Genomic DNA, 14,725 nt, shown 5'->3' on the forward strand with positions numbered 1-14,725 from the left:
CTTGCCAATTGAAGGTGGTCACTGATGCCCAATGGGAAATTAGGAACTCAGAGGCGGGGTCGGGTGGGCGGGGAAAAGTAAGTACGAAGGCACCAGGGGAAACGAGCTGGGAGGGAGAAAAGAGATTGACAGGCGTACCAGCAAATAGGGGACCGCAAAAGGACGCGCGGCGTCCCAATGGGTGGGATGTGGGGGCGGGGCTCGACAAGGGGCGGGGAAAGACGAGGTGCGGGAGGGGGTTGCAGAAGGAGCCCAGCGGCTGCTGCTCAATGGCGGAAAAGCCGCCGGTGTTCTGACCGCCTGGTCCCCCTTACAGTTGTGGGGGAGTTTCCTGCCGGCGCGGCTGGAGTCTCTGTTTCTCAGGGTTCGGTGGCTGGAAGATGCTCCAGAGAGACGAGGCTGCGGCGGAGGAGGTGGCGGCGGCCGAATCGGCAGCGGCTGTAGGGTGGAGAGAAGGTGGTGGCGGCGGCGTGAGGGGCCGGGCGGTGTAAACAGCCCCCGAGGCAGCGGAGGCGGTGGCCGAGACCCGAGGGCAAAGCGGCGGCTGAGGCAGGGTCGCGCCTCCGGTGGAAGCCTGGGCTGAGTGCAGCGGGGGCTCTGCGGCGGGCGCCAGAGAGACGCCCTAGACCTCGCCTCCCTCGCCCCAGGTAAGGCCGCTGGGCGCCCGTCGGAGGGGAAAGGATCGGCTGTACAGCCGAGGCATCCGGACCGTTTTAGGGTTCCGCCAGGCTTCGGCCGAGGCCTCCGCCGCGGAGGTTGGGGCGCCAGGCCCGTCTTCTGGGTAGGCCCCTTCCCCTGCCGCCGCCTCCGCTCGCGGCTGAGGCTGGAAGAGGTGCGGTGAGGAAAGAGTTTGCTCCAAAGCCTGGAAGTCAGTTGCTTTCCCTTCTGTGCTTCTGTCTACTAGCATCTCTCTTGAGCGCACTGGGGCTGCCCGGGACTGTGGCTCTTCCCTTCTTAGTGCATGCCTTATTTGAAAACATTACCTTTCCCTATTTGTTTCCTCTTAAGCTTTTGCCCTGCTCTGCGCTCTGCTTCACTTCCTCCCTAAATCATTTTTAACAGTGGAGTTCTTAATTGAAATTGCTATTGTCAGTACCCCGAATCAACCGAAGGCTCATTAAGAGTAGACTGACCAGCTTTATATGGTAGAACAGTTTTTTTTTTTAATACTAAGTCTAACTTCCTTAAGAAAAGGATTGTATCATTAAGCGTAGAGTGTGAAAAATAGCACGAAAATAATTTTTTAAATGAAGGGCTTAGTGAATGTTGGAAAGTAGTTTTTTTCTTTCTTCCTTTTTTTAAGTTGCATGACCTCTAATGTCAGTTTTAGCAGATCTAGGACGTTTGCCCATCATATTTGGCAAAAATACTTCTTAAGCATTTGATAGCAGCCCAAATTCGTCAGTATTCAAGCCCTTCTGAAACAACTTGGAAATTAAAAAAAGAAAGACATGAACAACTAAGAAGCTGTTTTGATAAAGTCATAGTTAAAGAGCTTTTAAAATAGGCTCCACATGTTTAATGTATCAAAATAAAGTTGGCAGGAGTTTTGTAAAAGGATTATTTAGGAATTTGAGTAGTCATAGTGTTATGTAGCTATTTTGGGAAAAACATTCTTTTTCTGTTAACAAACGCTTACAACTACTGTGATGTGAGAATTACTGAGGTTTATTGTGGGATTAACACAGGAACTCTCTTTATTTGAGCTACTGCATGGATGGAGAAATGGTAAATTGTTCAGGAAAGACACTGTAAGTCACAGTATGTTCTAGGAGATGGGAGAAACATGCCATCAACACTGAATGTTAATAGATATTATTTCATTTACTTTTTCTATTGTGCAATAGCATAGTTCCTATTGTTGGCCTACTTTTAAATAGAGCATTTCTAAATAGTTATTATAATAATAGGCTTTTCCAAGTGTATAGGCATATATATTCATATTCATATACATATACATAAATATGCACACACACATAAAGTTGAAGTAATAGTAACATGATAAGTTTTAAAAAAATGTTTTGGTTGGCCTCCCAAATGGACAGTATGTTGTTATAGAAGAACTTTTAAAATTTAATATTTAGGATAGATTTTTCTTTAAAGGAATAATTTTTGTTTTAAGCTTCTTTTTCTCACTGCCTTGTCTTTTTTCCCCCACCTCCGTTTTTTCTTTTGCACCCAGAAAGTCTTATAACTGTTTCTGCAGTAATTCTTATGTTGTGTTAGCATGGAGTAGTATCTTTTTATTTGTGCTATACCCATTAATATTGCTCCATTTTCTTGTACATTATTCTTTGGATTTGTCAATGTGGTGAATATTCTCTTAGAATTGACCAGCAGCCCTTTCAGCATCTGTATTCTTATTCTGGGTTTCTGATTTCTACAAAGACACTAGACATAGGTGAGAAAGCTTTTTCAGTTTGTCTGATAGTCATGTCAGTAAATACTGATGTTAGTAAGCCACTTATTAAAATTACTACATCCCTTAAGATTACATCATCTGAAGGAATGGTGTAGTGTCTAAATAGCTGTGCTTCTAAGAATGTTGATCGAAAAGTTGGTAAGATCAGGAAAAAGTGCCTCTTATTGAAAGTTACAACATTTTCCTATAAGGTACATTTTTTTACGGAGTCTTTTGAATTAGACTGTGATGCTGATTGACAGTTTCTCCGCAGTCTTCAAAGAACAGAATTTGCCATGGTATTACTTGGTGATTATGGAAATTTATTAAAAACTGGCTGAGCCGATATGGAAGATTGCAAACATGCCCTTGTATATGGGTTGGTAAACATTTTTTTTTTTTCCTTCAGAGCTGAGCATTAAACCCAGGGCTTCACACATTCTGGGTAGTCTTTGTACCACTGAACTCCCATCCCCAGCCCTAAACATGTTAATAAAAGATACTGGGAGTGAATGATACTTTTTCCCCACCCTAATTGGTGTTAGTTACACATATAATCTGTATTTTATGGATCTTTGTATATTAGATATATTTATTTAAAAGTATTATTTAACAAGAAAAGTAGTAAAATAATATTCTAACACCACTCCTTCATCAAATTCACTTCATAATAAAGTGGAAAAAAATTACCTTCTTAATACAGCACATAATATTTTACATTTTCTGTAAAGTATACCTTTCATAATTCACTGATTTTAAGGGAAACTAGTTGAAAAACAACTGATTGTATCAGGGTAATAAAAATTTTTCTTTTCTGTCTAGCTTGGTGGTGCACACCTGTGATCACACCTATGGATTACAAGTTCAAAGCCAGTATGGGAAACTTAGTGAGACCTTGTCTCAAAATAAAAAATGACTGAGGTGTAGTTCAGTGATAGAGCCTTTCCCAAGCATGCATGGGGCTGTGAGTTTGATCTCCAGTACCAGGCACAGACTCACAAAAAGGAATTGGAGGCCAAAAAAAAAGAAAAAGATTTTTTCAGTACAGGAAATGGAACCCAAGCTTCACACATGCTAGGCAGGTGCTCTACCACTGAACTATGACCCCAGCCCTTTTTATTTTATTTCTAGACTGGGTTTCCTTAAACTGCCCAGGCTGGCCTTGAATTTGTAATCCTCCTTGCCTTAGCCTCCCAAGTAGCTGAGATTCAGGTGTGCTTTATATTGTGCCTGGCTTCCTTTATTAATTTCTTTCTTTCTTTCTTTCTTTCTTTTTTTTTTTTTAAGAGAGAGAGAATTTTAATATTTATTTTTTAGTTTTCGGTGTACACAACATCTTTGTATGTGGTGCTAAGGATTGAACCTGAGCTGCACGCATGCCAGGCAAGCGCGCTACCGCTTGAGCCACATCCGGAGCCCCCTTTATTAATTTCTTGATAATGTTATGACATTTTCTAAAAGTGTAATCTATATACTACACACAAACACACACACACACACTACTTCTTTTTCAGACTAAAGATTTATGTTCTCTGGGCTGGGGATGTGGCTCAAGCGGTAGCGCGCTCGCCTGGCATGCGTGCGGCCCGGTTCGATCTTCAGCACCACATACCAACAAAGATGTTGTGTCCGCCCAGAACTAAAAAAAAAAAAATTCTCTCTCTCTCTCTCTCTCCTCTCTCACTCTCTCTTTAAAAAAAAAAAAAGATTGGGGCTGGGGATGTGGCTCAAGCGGTAGCGCGCTCGCCTGGCATGCGTGCGGCCCGGGTTCGATCCTCAGCACCGCATACCAACAAAGATGTTGTGTCCGCCGAGAACTAAAAAATAAATATTAAAAATTCTCTCTCTCTCTCTCTCTCTCTCTCTCTCTCTCTCTCTCTCTCTCTCTCTCTCTCTCTCCCTCTCTCCTCTCACTCTCTCTTTAAAAAAAAAAAAGATTTATTTTCTCATTTTTTCGTTTTGGTGATCAAACCTAGGACCACTTGCATATTGAACAAGTGTTCTACCACTGAGCTACAGCCACAGCCCTTTTTTTTTTGGTACTGGGGATTGAACCCATGGCCTGCCTCTTCATGTGCTTTACCACTGAATTATCTCTCTCACCCCTTGGGGCACTTTATTTTTTCCTTTCAGTTTAATTATCGATAGACATAAATAAACACTTTGCTTCTAAATGATGATACAGAAGAATTCTCAAATAAATGATTTTCTTTTACTACATCTAGTGTGGGATCACATCTGCAATACCTTGTTATTGCTTGGCATGGTATATACTTTTTCTAATATATTCCATGTGATAACTTATATAACTTCAAGAACTTAGTAGCTAAATCACCTGTAGTATTTTAGTGTGTTAGTTCCTATATTAGATCAACATTTAATACTTTTGTATTGTGTTGCTGGGGATCCAGCTCTTGGCCTTGCCCCCATGTGCTTTACTGCTGAGCTACATCCCTAGCCCCAACATGTCAAATAGTTAATATTAACTTGCTAAAAATAAGATGGGTTTAAAGTTTTCTTTTGGAGTGTATTGAAATATCAAGATTATATTTATTGACACCTTAATTCTTAAAAATGTTAAATTTTGAAGTTGAGAAATACCACTACTTGGAAACTTAGTTTTGCATCTTTGTAATGAAAGAAGATCCTGCCAAATGTTTAGAGGAGAGAATATTGGAAGCTATCTATTGATTATAAGGAACTTATAGAGAAGGGACCAATTTTAGTGCTATTCAGGGAGAATAACATTTGTCTTTAGGATTATGTCGTTTTTGTCTGTGTAGAGTGTCCATTTCAGAATAGTTTGAAAGGTACATTGTATGATAGAAATAAGGAAAACTTTTTCTTTCATGGAAGACTATTAAAATATGGCTAGGTTATCAGGTAAAATCAAATTTGTGGTATAAAATAAAACAAGTATATCAGTTCTGTTTGATAGGTGGTACATACCTGAGATGAAGCAGGTTTGGCAAAGGATATGTAGATTAATTAAGGGTCTGACAGATTTCAAAGCACTTTTTAAGTTTGAGTATTGTCATTGGTTTTTAAATCTAATTGCCTTATTTTCTTGATGGAGATATCAGGACCATTTCAAACACTTGAAAAGGGTGGTTAATAGATTTTTTTTTTTTTTTTAATATGGGTGATTGAATCCAGAGGTGCTTAACCACTGAGCGACATCCCCAGCCTTTTTATTTTTTATTTGGAGACAAGGTCTCCTAATGTTATGTAGGGCCTAGCTAAATTGCGGAGACTGGCAATCTTCCTATTTTAGCCTCCCAAGTCACTGGGATTATAGGCATGTATCACTGCGCCCTGCAGATGTTCTTAATAGATGTACTCATGCCAGGTGAAGTGCTACACACCTGTAATCCTAGCTCCTTTGGAGGATGAGGCAGGAGGGTTGCAAGTTCAAGGTCACCCTGGGCAACTTAGTGAGACCTTATTTTAAAATAGAAAAGGCTGAGGGTGTAGCTCAGTGGTAGAGTGAGGCTGGGTTCAATCCCTAGTACCAGGGGAAGGGGGAGTGGGTTCTTATGAGAAGGAGAATCTAGGAGTGTCTGTATTATTCATGGGTGCTTATCTGGGCAGTGTTTTCCCCCTCTTTTCTGACTAAAGCATTCACCTCTGAGGTAAAGAACTGGTATTATCTCTTAAACACAAGTGGCTCTTTGTAGTTCACTCAAAAGAGGAAATAGTTTAATTCAAAACATCTCCAAATGACAGAATATATAGATCAAGTTTAGATTTGGGAGGTTTTTTGTAACTCTTGTTTACTCCAAGCTTCAACCTACTGAGATGTAAGAAATTCAGAACAGTCTAATAGTATTTATCCCCCAACTCCCCTTACTGTTGCATTCACTGTCTGTCTTTGGTATGCAAGGCACCATTTCAGGCTGAAATCTGAACAAAAGAGACAAAGTACTATCCTCAAAGATCTTAAATTTTGGTTAAAAACGTTGAGTGGTAGTAGGTATGTTTTGGAATGTATCTTTTCTACACTACATTTAAAGCTGTGATTCCTCCCCAGTAACTGGGACTCAGGTATGCCCTGCCACACCTTGCTGAACTTTACTCCTTTTAACAAAAGAAAAGGAAGAGGAATTTTTCTGTAACTGGGCAGGGGGTGAGGTGGGGGCACAAAGAAAAATCTAGAATATGTTAGGAAGAAAGGGTAAAATACTAATATATTTAAAGAAAGATATTTATTTCACATTAAAAGGGAGCCAAAATAGAGAAAAGCAGGCATGAGGCATTTGGAGACTTCACATTTTTCTGTTGGTTTGTTGGGGGGGGGGTTCCAGCAGCTACTCCCATACCCTTAAGAACATTTCTTCCTCTATCAAGGAAGGTTGTCCTCTTCCACTGAATGTGCGGCTTCAGGAGGGACTCACATGGAGCTGTGAGGGAGGAAGGGGACACCCACCGAGAGAGCCAAATCAACCCTGGCAATCAGTGGGATGACAGATGTTGCAGCCAATTGACCCTCACATCCTCTATCCAATCCTTGATAGATGAATTTCTGGAAATGAGCATGAGAGAAAAGGTGGGATAATGGGAGAAGGGTGTAAAGAATTTACAGTAGATCTGGTTTAAATAACTTGGTGAGGAGGGCTGGGGTGTAGCTCAGTGGTAGAGAGTGTGAGGCCCTGAGTTCAAGCTCAAAACCAAGTAATGGCCTGGGATGTAAAATATATTTGTGTTTGAAAAGATCCTGTTGTTTCTGTTACTGAAAATAACTGAGAGATTAGTGACTGACCAATAGTATCTGGTAATACTGCTACTGACTTGTGACTGCTACTTTTGTTCTCCAGTTGTCAATTCTGATAAATGATGGTTGATAGAATCAATTTGTTTCTTGGTTTACTGTACTCAGATTGTATATTTTTCACTGCTTCTCTGAATTCTAGAGCTGTGGTATATTACTCGAGGTTATGACTTTGATTTTCCTGTAAGTTTTTGCATGAGATAGTCTTGCTGAACTTATTTTTGAAGCTAATGCTTAGTTTCAGCTTTCTGAATGTTACAGTTTGGTAAAGATGTTTCTTTGAGTTTACATTAACACTGCACACTTAAATAAGCCTGAAGTCTTTGACCTTTTTTTTTTTTTTTTTTAAGGTGGTACTCAGATTGAACTCAGAGGCGCCTGAGCCACATCCCCAGCCCTTTTTTTTTTTTTTTTTTTTAGAGAGAGGAGAGAGAGAGAGAAGAGAGAGAGGAGAGAGAGAATTTTTAATATTCCCCAGTCCTTTTTATTTTTTACTTTGAGACAGGGTTTCCCTAAGTTGCTTAGGACCTCATTAAGTTCCTGAGGCTGGCTTTGAACTTGAAGTAGTCCTGCCTCAGCCTCCTGAACTGCTAGGATTACAAGTGCCTACCACTATGTCCCCCTGATCTTTGTTTTAATTCTTGATAATCTTTTACTTTCATTTGTGAGAGTTTTATGTAATTCGATTGCTGTGGTGAATCAATTGGATTTTTTTATTTTAAAGCAAATTGTTTTGTATTCATTGTAGTGCTCCAATATAAAAACTAACATAAGTTCTAGTCATGATCTAAGAGTTTTCATTTTTTGTATCCAATAAGCCTTCAGATTACTAGTTACATTTTTTTATTTTTATTTTTGGTGCTGAAGATTGAACCAAGACCTTCCAGCATACTAAATGTGTACTGTAAGACTGAGCTACTCCCCTAACCCCATATAATTGATTTGGTTAATAGAATTTTGAAATTTTATTACAGTTTTGGTGTTTGATGATTCTACACTTGAGAAAACTAAGTTTATTTTTTTCTGTTCATCTATTCTGGAGAAGTTTGAATAAAAATGTAAAAATGAAACAAATTTTGTAGCTTAATATGTAAATTTTCAGTTATAGTCTCTCCTTTTTTAGATTTTTGTTTTATAAACTAGTTTGTAAAGACAGTACAGGTTTGGAAGATTAGATGATTTAGATTACATAATTCTGCTTACCATATATCTTGAATCTTTTTCTAGAGTTATGTTTCTGTTCTGGTTATTTGTTCTCTTGAGCTTTTGCTTTCTGTTGACTTTTCTGCCTCTGGCTTTGCTTACTTGATTTTTATTTAAGTACAGGGTTGTCATCAAATTTGGAAACAGATGGATACACAATAAATTGTTTATTGGTCTTATTATAGGATATATTAAAATAATACCTATGTTTTCAGATTTTATGATCAGCCTATTGAGGGTGAATTTGTATAGTTGGGTCTTTGTGTTTTTGTCCAATTTATAGTGCATGGCCAAATGACCAAGTCAAGTATAAAGCATATTTTGAATACAAAGGAGTAGAGATAAGTGGTTCTAGAGAGTGGCCTGGAATCATATTAACCTCAGATTTTTAAGGTAGATGAAAATGATCTAATAAGGTAAAAATAAATGTGATATTTAATTGGTTGTCAGGTGGACTGGCTAAAAAGTTTGGAAAATGCTGGATAGTATTAGCTTCAGGAGTATACTTGAAAGATATTAAGAGGGGTTATTGTCTCATGAAGAATGTGCAATGAAATATCTTAACAGATACTGGTAAAGTTTTCTTTATTTTGATAATGGGGATTGAACCACTGCCTTATGTCCCAGTTCTATTTGTTGGGTCTCTTCCAAATTTTAATAGCCAATTAAAGAAAATCTTTTGGTAGAGATACATTATCTTTTAGAATGTTCTCTATTAAGAATTTTGTTTGTTTGAGATTTTGTTTAAAACTTACTCTGTAGGGCCAGGGATATGGCTCAGTGGTAGAGTCCTTTATGTAGCGAGCATGAGACCCTGGGTTCAATTTTGAGTACTGCAAAAAGAAAAAAAAAAGAAAGAAAGAAAACTTAGTCTTTGCCTTCTGTAAACTGTTAAGATAATGTAATGACTATTAAATTCATGTTAAACTTTTTGGCTGCATATTTCATAGGTGGTGCTGCTTCATATTCCATTGCTGCAGGAGGCACAAAATACCTGACTTTGGCACTGTTAGCATTGCTAAGTTTTGATCATTGGTTTACTTGTGGTGACTGCTGAATGTCTCCATTGAGAAGGAACATTTTCCCTTGTGATTACCAGGTAATCTGAGGCATATTTTGTTTCTATGTGAATCCATTCCCCCTTCAGACTTTGATTTAATGAATTACTGATTCTTTCTGCAAATGGGTCTTGACAGGAGTCATCAAACTACACGCAACCCGTTGGTTAAGTTTAGCCTGTGCTTTCATGTACTTCTTCAGAACAGGGAATCAACTCCAGGGCCCTGTTCATTCTAGTCAAGCATTCTACTACTGAGCTACATCTCCTTCCTGGGTTTGTTTTGGTTTTTTTTTTAGATGTCGATGGACCTTTATTTATTTATTTAAAAAAATTTTTTTAGTTGGTAGTGGACTTTTAATTAATTAATTAATTAATTAATTTATGTATTTATATGTGGTTCTGAGGATTGAACCCAATACCTCACACATGCTAGGCAAAGCGCTCTGCCACTGAGCCACAACCCCACCCCCCTCCTTCCTGTTTTTTTTTTTTAATTTTTAATATTTATTTATTTATTTTTAAGTTTTCGGCGGATACAACATCTTTGTTTGTACATGGTGCTGAGGATCGAACCCGGGCCGCACGCATGCCAGGCGAGCGCGCTACCACTTGAGCCACATCCCCAGCCCCTCCTTCCTGGTTTTTGATACTAGAATTATAGCCAGGAGTGCTTGATTCTGAGCTTCCCCAGCCCTTTTTATTTTCTTTTGAGACAGTGTCTCATTAAGTTGCTCACTCCCACCCATTGCGTCACCAGTCAGTGGTGAAAATGGTATTTCATTTTGACCTAACTTTGCATTTTCCTATTACTTGTGAGGGCCAGTAACATTCTCTTATTGGTCACTTAAATTTCTCTTTCTGGATGTTTGTCATTGTTGTTTGCCTTATTTTCAAACTTTTTTTTTTTTTTTAAAGTAGAGAGAGAGGAGAGAGAGAGAGAGAATTTTTTTTTAATATTTACTTTTTAGTTCTCGGCGGACACAACATCTTTGTTTGTATGTGGTGCTGAGGATCAAACCTGGGCCGCGTGCATGCCAGGCGAGCGCGCTACCGCTTGAGCCACATCCCCAGCCCTGCCTTATTTTCTATTTTCCTGATTTTTAAAAAATGACCAAATCTTACAGGCATAAATGTGAAATTACTTAGCCATTAGGATGTATCCCTTCCTTCCTTCCTTCTTCCCTTTTTTCTTCCTTCTTTCATCTCTTTTTGTGGTACTGGGGATAGAACTCAGGGCCTGTAATTGGAGTAGACCAACACTCTACCACTGAGTTATATCCATAGCCTTTTTTATTGTCTTGAGATAGGATCTTGCTAAATTGCCCAGATTGGCACTCAAAACTGAGATTATTTGGCCTCAATCTCCTGAGTAGCTGAGACTAAAGGCTTGTGCTACCACACTCATGTATTTGTTCTTATTAATTGTGTTTATGAGTTTTTAGGAATTAATTAGATTGTGTATCTATAAAGGGATGATGCTAATTAAAGATTTTTAACCTAAAGGCAGTTCTAATCCCAAAATATTTACATTAAAGTGAATGTTTGAAAGGATAGTACCTGGATGGTAATATTTAGGGCTGTGTGTGATTATGTTATATTTTAAAAAATTCTTTTTGTGTGTATTTCTTTTCCTTTATAACTTCTTTAGTTTTTTCTCCTTAGTCTTGCTGATCTTTTGTTCACTCAAAGCCTCAGGACTCCTGGGAAGAGCCAAGGCTGCATGGATTCTGGTCTAGTCAAAGATGGTCTCAAAAAATGTTTCAGGGGTAGGCTAAGGGCATAAGAACTGCTTTATAATTAAGAAACAAATGGAGTGAAATAAATTCATTAGTGTGCCCTCTGTTTGCTCTAAATGGGTGTAGTTGGCTGGGTGCTTTAAATGTGAATCACCAAATGTAAAATTGCTGGAAATCAAGTACTTCTTGTATTTATTAAATGTTACAGTATATGATAGAGGTTAATCAGTGTTCCAATAGATCCTTAGATCTCTGCCAATTTATTATTTCTGGGAATGTTTGAATAGCTGACTAGGATATCCTTTTTTGGGGGGGAGGAGTACCAGGGATTGAACTCGGGGGTACTGGACCACTGAGCCACATCCCAGCCCTATTTTGTATTTTATTTAGAGACAGGGTCTCTCAGAGTTGCTTAGTGGCTTGCTGTTGCTGAGGTTGGCTTTGAACTCATGATCCTCCTGCCTCAGCCTCCTGAGGTGCTGGGATTACAGGCGTCTGCCTCCTTGCCCAGCAGGGTATCCTTTCCTGAAGAAGTATCTTTTAAGTTAGCATGTATTATTCAGTACTTGCTAGGTGCCAAGGTCACAAGTTGGGGTTGGAGGGCATGAATGTTAAAAAGAATGTAAGTGATTGAATAGGAGCGATGAAATGGTGAGATGAAGGGTTGGGAATTGTATGAAGGAGAAAGAAGTATTTCATAGGCACCTTGAAAAATTGGGTCAGCTAAATTAAGACAAATTGACTATGAGGGTAGGAATGAGCATGATTTACTTGAACGAGGCAGGACCTAGGTATTGCAGATGAGAGAGGAACTTTCCTAATAAGTAAATACAGAGTAGATATTTTGTATTTACTATTTTGCAGGGATTGGAAAAGCCATTACATCTTGTTGGAACAGTGTGTTTTGGGGCAGTCAAGCTGGGGATAATCTGCAGGGTGAATTAGAGGAAGGAGAGATTAGTCAGAGAGACTAACTTGGTGGCAGGTAGATAATCAGTACATTAGGTGATGATGCTTGAAACTAGGAGGGTAGGATGAAACACTTTTCAAGCAAAATTGATGGAACATGTTGACTTAATAAAGTGTCGGATTTATATCAGAAGAATTATGGTTTCTGCTCCAAATTACTTGAATTGGAATGCTGTTAATACAAATTAGGGGTATTGGGATATGAAGATGGTTTGGATGCAAAGTTGAAATTTTTGATTACATTATATTTGAAGAGATGTAGCATAACCAAACAATGTTTAGAATCTAGGCTAAAATTCATCCAAGAATTAATTATAAAAGTGATAGCTGAGGAAGTGATTGCAGAAGGCAGACAATATGTTTTGGGTTGAAAGTTAATTATTATATTATTTGGGGTCCGTGACCATCTTTAGAAAGAATCTGAAGGAAAAATGAACACAAATGATTGCAAATGTTATGAAAGTCAGCATGAGTAAAGAAAATTTCCTGAAGGGAGAGTTATTAATAGTTATAAATTATCTTATTTTGAGAAGTCTCCTTTTTTAAGACCATATTGATGTATGGGCTAATTGTACCAAGCAAGAGATCTGTGTTGTGTGTTTTGAGTTGTTGTCCCAGGAGATGCTACATCTACATCAAGAGATCCTACATCTCTTCAAATACAATGTAACCAAAAATTGCAACTCTGCTCCCAAACCATCTTCATATCCTAATCCACCTAATTTGTATTAACATCATTCCAATTCATGTAATCTGGAGCAGAAACCATAATTCTTCTGATATTATTCTGTCCTCCAGGAATACTGGTGACTTGGGAACTAAAATGTCTGTATATTATGAGAACCATTCTTTTATGAAATATTCTAGACACATTTGATAACCATATTCCAGGACAAATTCTCTCCTGTGCATATTAGGACTGGGCTATACATTAAGTCATATTCTGTTACATTTCATGAAATGCTTAAAAATAACAGCACTAAAATGGTTGGACAGTCAAGCCTATAAATAAAATTTCCTCTAGGAGCTTCTTAACCTTTGCTGACTGATTTTTCTTTTTCTTTCCCTTCCTAATTGACCTATTTGCAATCTAGGTCTTTTATCTGGTGGGAGAAGAGGACAAAGAACATCTATAAGTAAAAACATGTAGCCCTGAACTTTTTCATTTTCATTCATAATTGAAAAACTACTGGGATAGGAAGAGCAGTTGTTTATTCCTGGGCTGCTTTGCTGAAGTTAAAAAGGTGATTTCTCTCTGTTTGAAATCAATCTTGTAGAAAAATGACCAAGCATAAAATCATGATAAAGTCCCAGATATTTGTTTTATTATTCAGGTAGATAAATTGGAAACATGAACTCTCTGGTCTCAGCAACATTAGCTGAAAAAAATTTAGTGTTCTGGGCAAGGGCAGGAATTCTTTTACCTTATTAAACCTTTAATAGACATATGCTAGTAGCTGATGTGGTCTGTAGGCCTAAAACTACTTTCTTGAGGCTTTGTCCAAATCTATTAGACCCCAAAGTTTTAAAAAGCCATGAAAGCAATTAAAAAAAAAAACCCTAATGATAAACACAACATGGATGGATGTCAAACATTATGTTAAGTGAAAGAAATCAGGCATAAAGGAGTATGTTTAATTATGATTTCCTTTACATGAAGTTCTAGAAAAGGCAAAACTCCACTGGTAAGCAGAACAGTGATTGCCCTTAATCTAGAAGGGATAGGGAGGTTGACTTCAGATGTATAGGAATAGACTTTAGGAGTGAGGGAAATGTTCTGTATATTTGGTGATTACACAAGGTATATTTGTGAGAACTCAAATCATATACATAAAATGGACTGTGTAACATTCAAAAAGCAAAACCAAACCCCAAGGTATCTTCAAAAAATAGGGAGAAGTTGGACAGCAAAATGGAACTTTATGGATTAGTTCACATCCAGCAATCTGAGATTTTCATAGTGAACCTTTTTCTGAAAGTAAAACTGTCTAATGCTGATGAAACCCATTTTATGTCTCTGACAGGGAGTATATATCAGAGAAGGTAATTCAGATAAATGCACTGATTTTACTGAATTTTAAATATAAGCAATCACATACCCGTGTGTGTGTGTGTGTGTGTGTGTGTGTGTGTGTGTGTGTAAAATCTGACCTAAATGTTTTGATAAAACCTAGTTAAGAGCTCGATGCTGGTGTACATCTGTAATTGAGAGCCTGAGATAGGAGGATCTCAAGTTAGAGGTCAACCTCAGCCACTTAGGAAGCAATTTATTGAGATCCTGTCTAAAAACAAAAACAAAACCTAGTTAGGTTTTTTTTCCTCCCCTAATTTGATTTCAGAAGTTGAAAGGATTTCAGAAATTAAAAAAAAAGAAGTTTTTTAAAAAGAATATTTAAAAATGTTGAGCCTGATTGGAAAATCTTAACGGTTCAAGATGTTATTATTCATAGGATAATCTTTCTAAACATCAGATAATTTCTCATTCATGAATATATTTTGTTGTTTTACTTTTTTTTGTGCTGGGGGTTAAACCCAAGCATACATTTACAATTGAGTTACACCCACAATTCTTTTTATTTTTATTTTTT

At 38.0% G+C, this 14,725-nt stretch overlaps 1 protein-coding gene across 3 annotated transcripts in view; it reads left to right on the forward strand.

Annotated features, from left to right (window-relative positions):
* Positions 1 to 222: 222 nt before the first annotated feature.
* Positions 223 to 14,725, forward strand: part of Ppm1b (protein phosphatase, Mg2+/Mn2+ dependent 1B) — an 82,878-nt gene continuing 68,375 nt past the window's right edge. For all 3 annotated transcript variants that reach the window (XM_026385699.2, XM_026385700.2, XM_026385698.2), the window contains exon 1: positions 223 to 647. The gene's annotated coding sequence lies outside the window, so the exon portion shown is untranslated. The remainder of the gene's footprint in view (positions 648 to 14,725) is intronic.

This window comes from Urocitellus parryii, chromosome 12 (genome assembly GCF_045843805.1).
Source record: "Urocitellus parryii isolate mUroPar1 chromosome 12, mUroPar1.hap1, whole genome shotgun sequence".
NCBI lineage: Eukaryota > Metazoa > Chordata > Mammalia > Rodentia > Sciuridae > Urocitellus > Urocitellus parryii.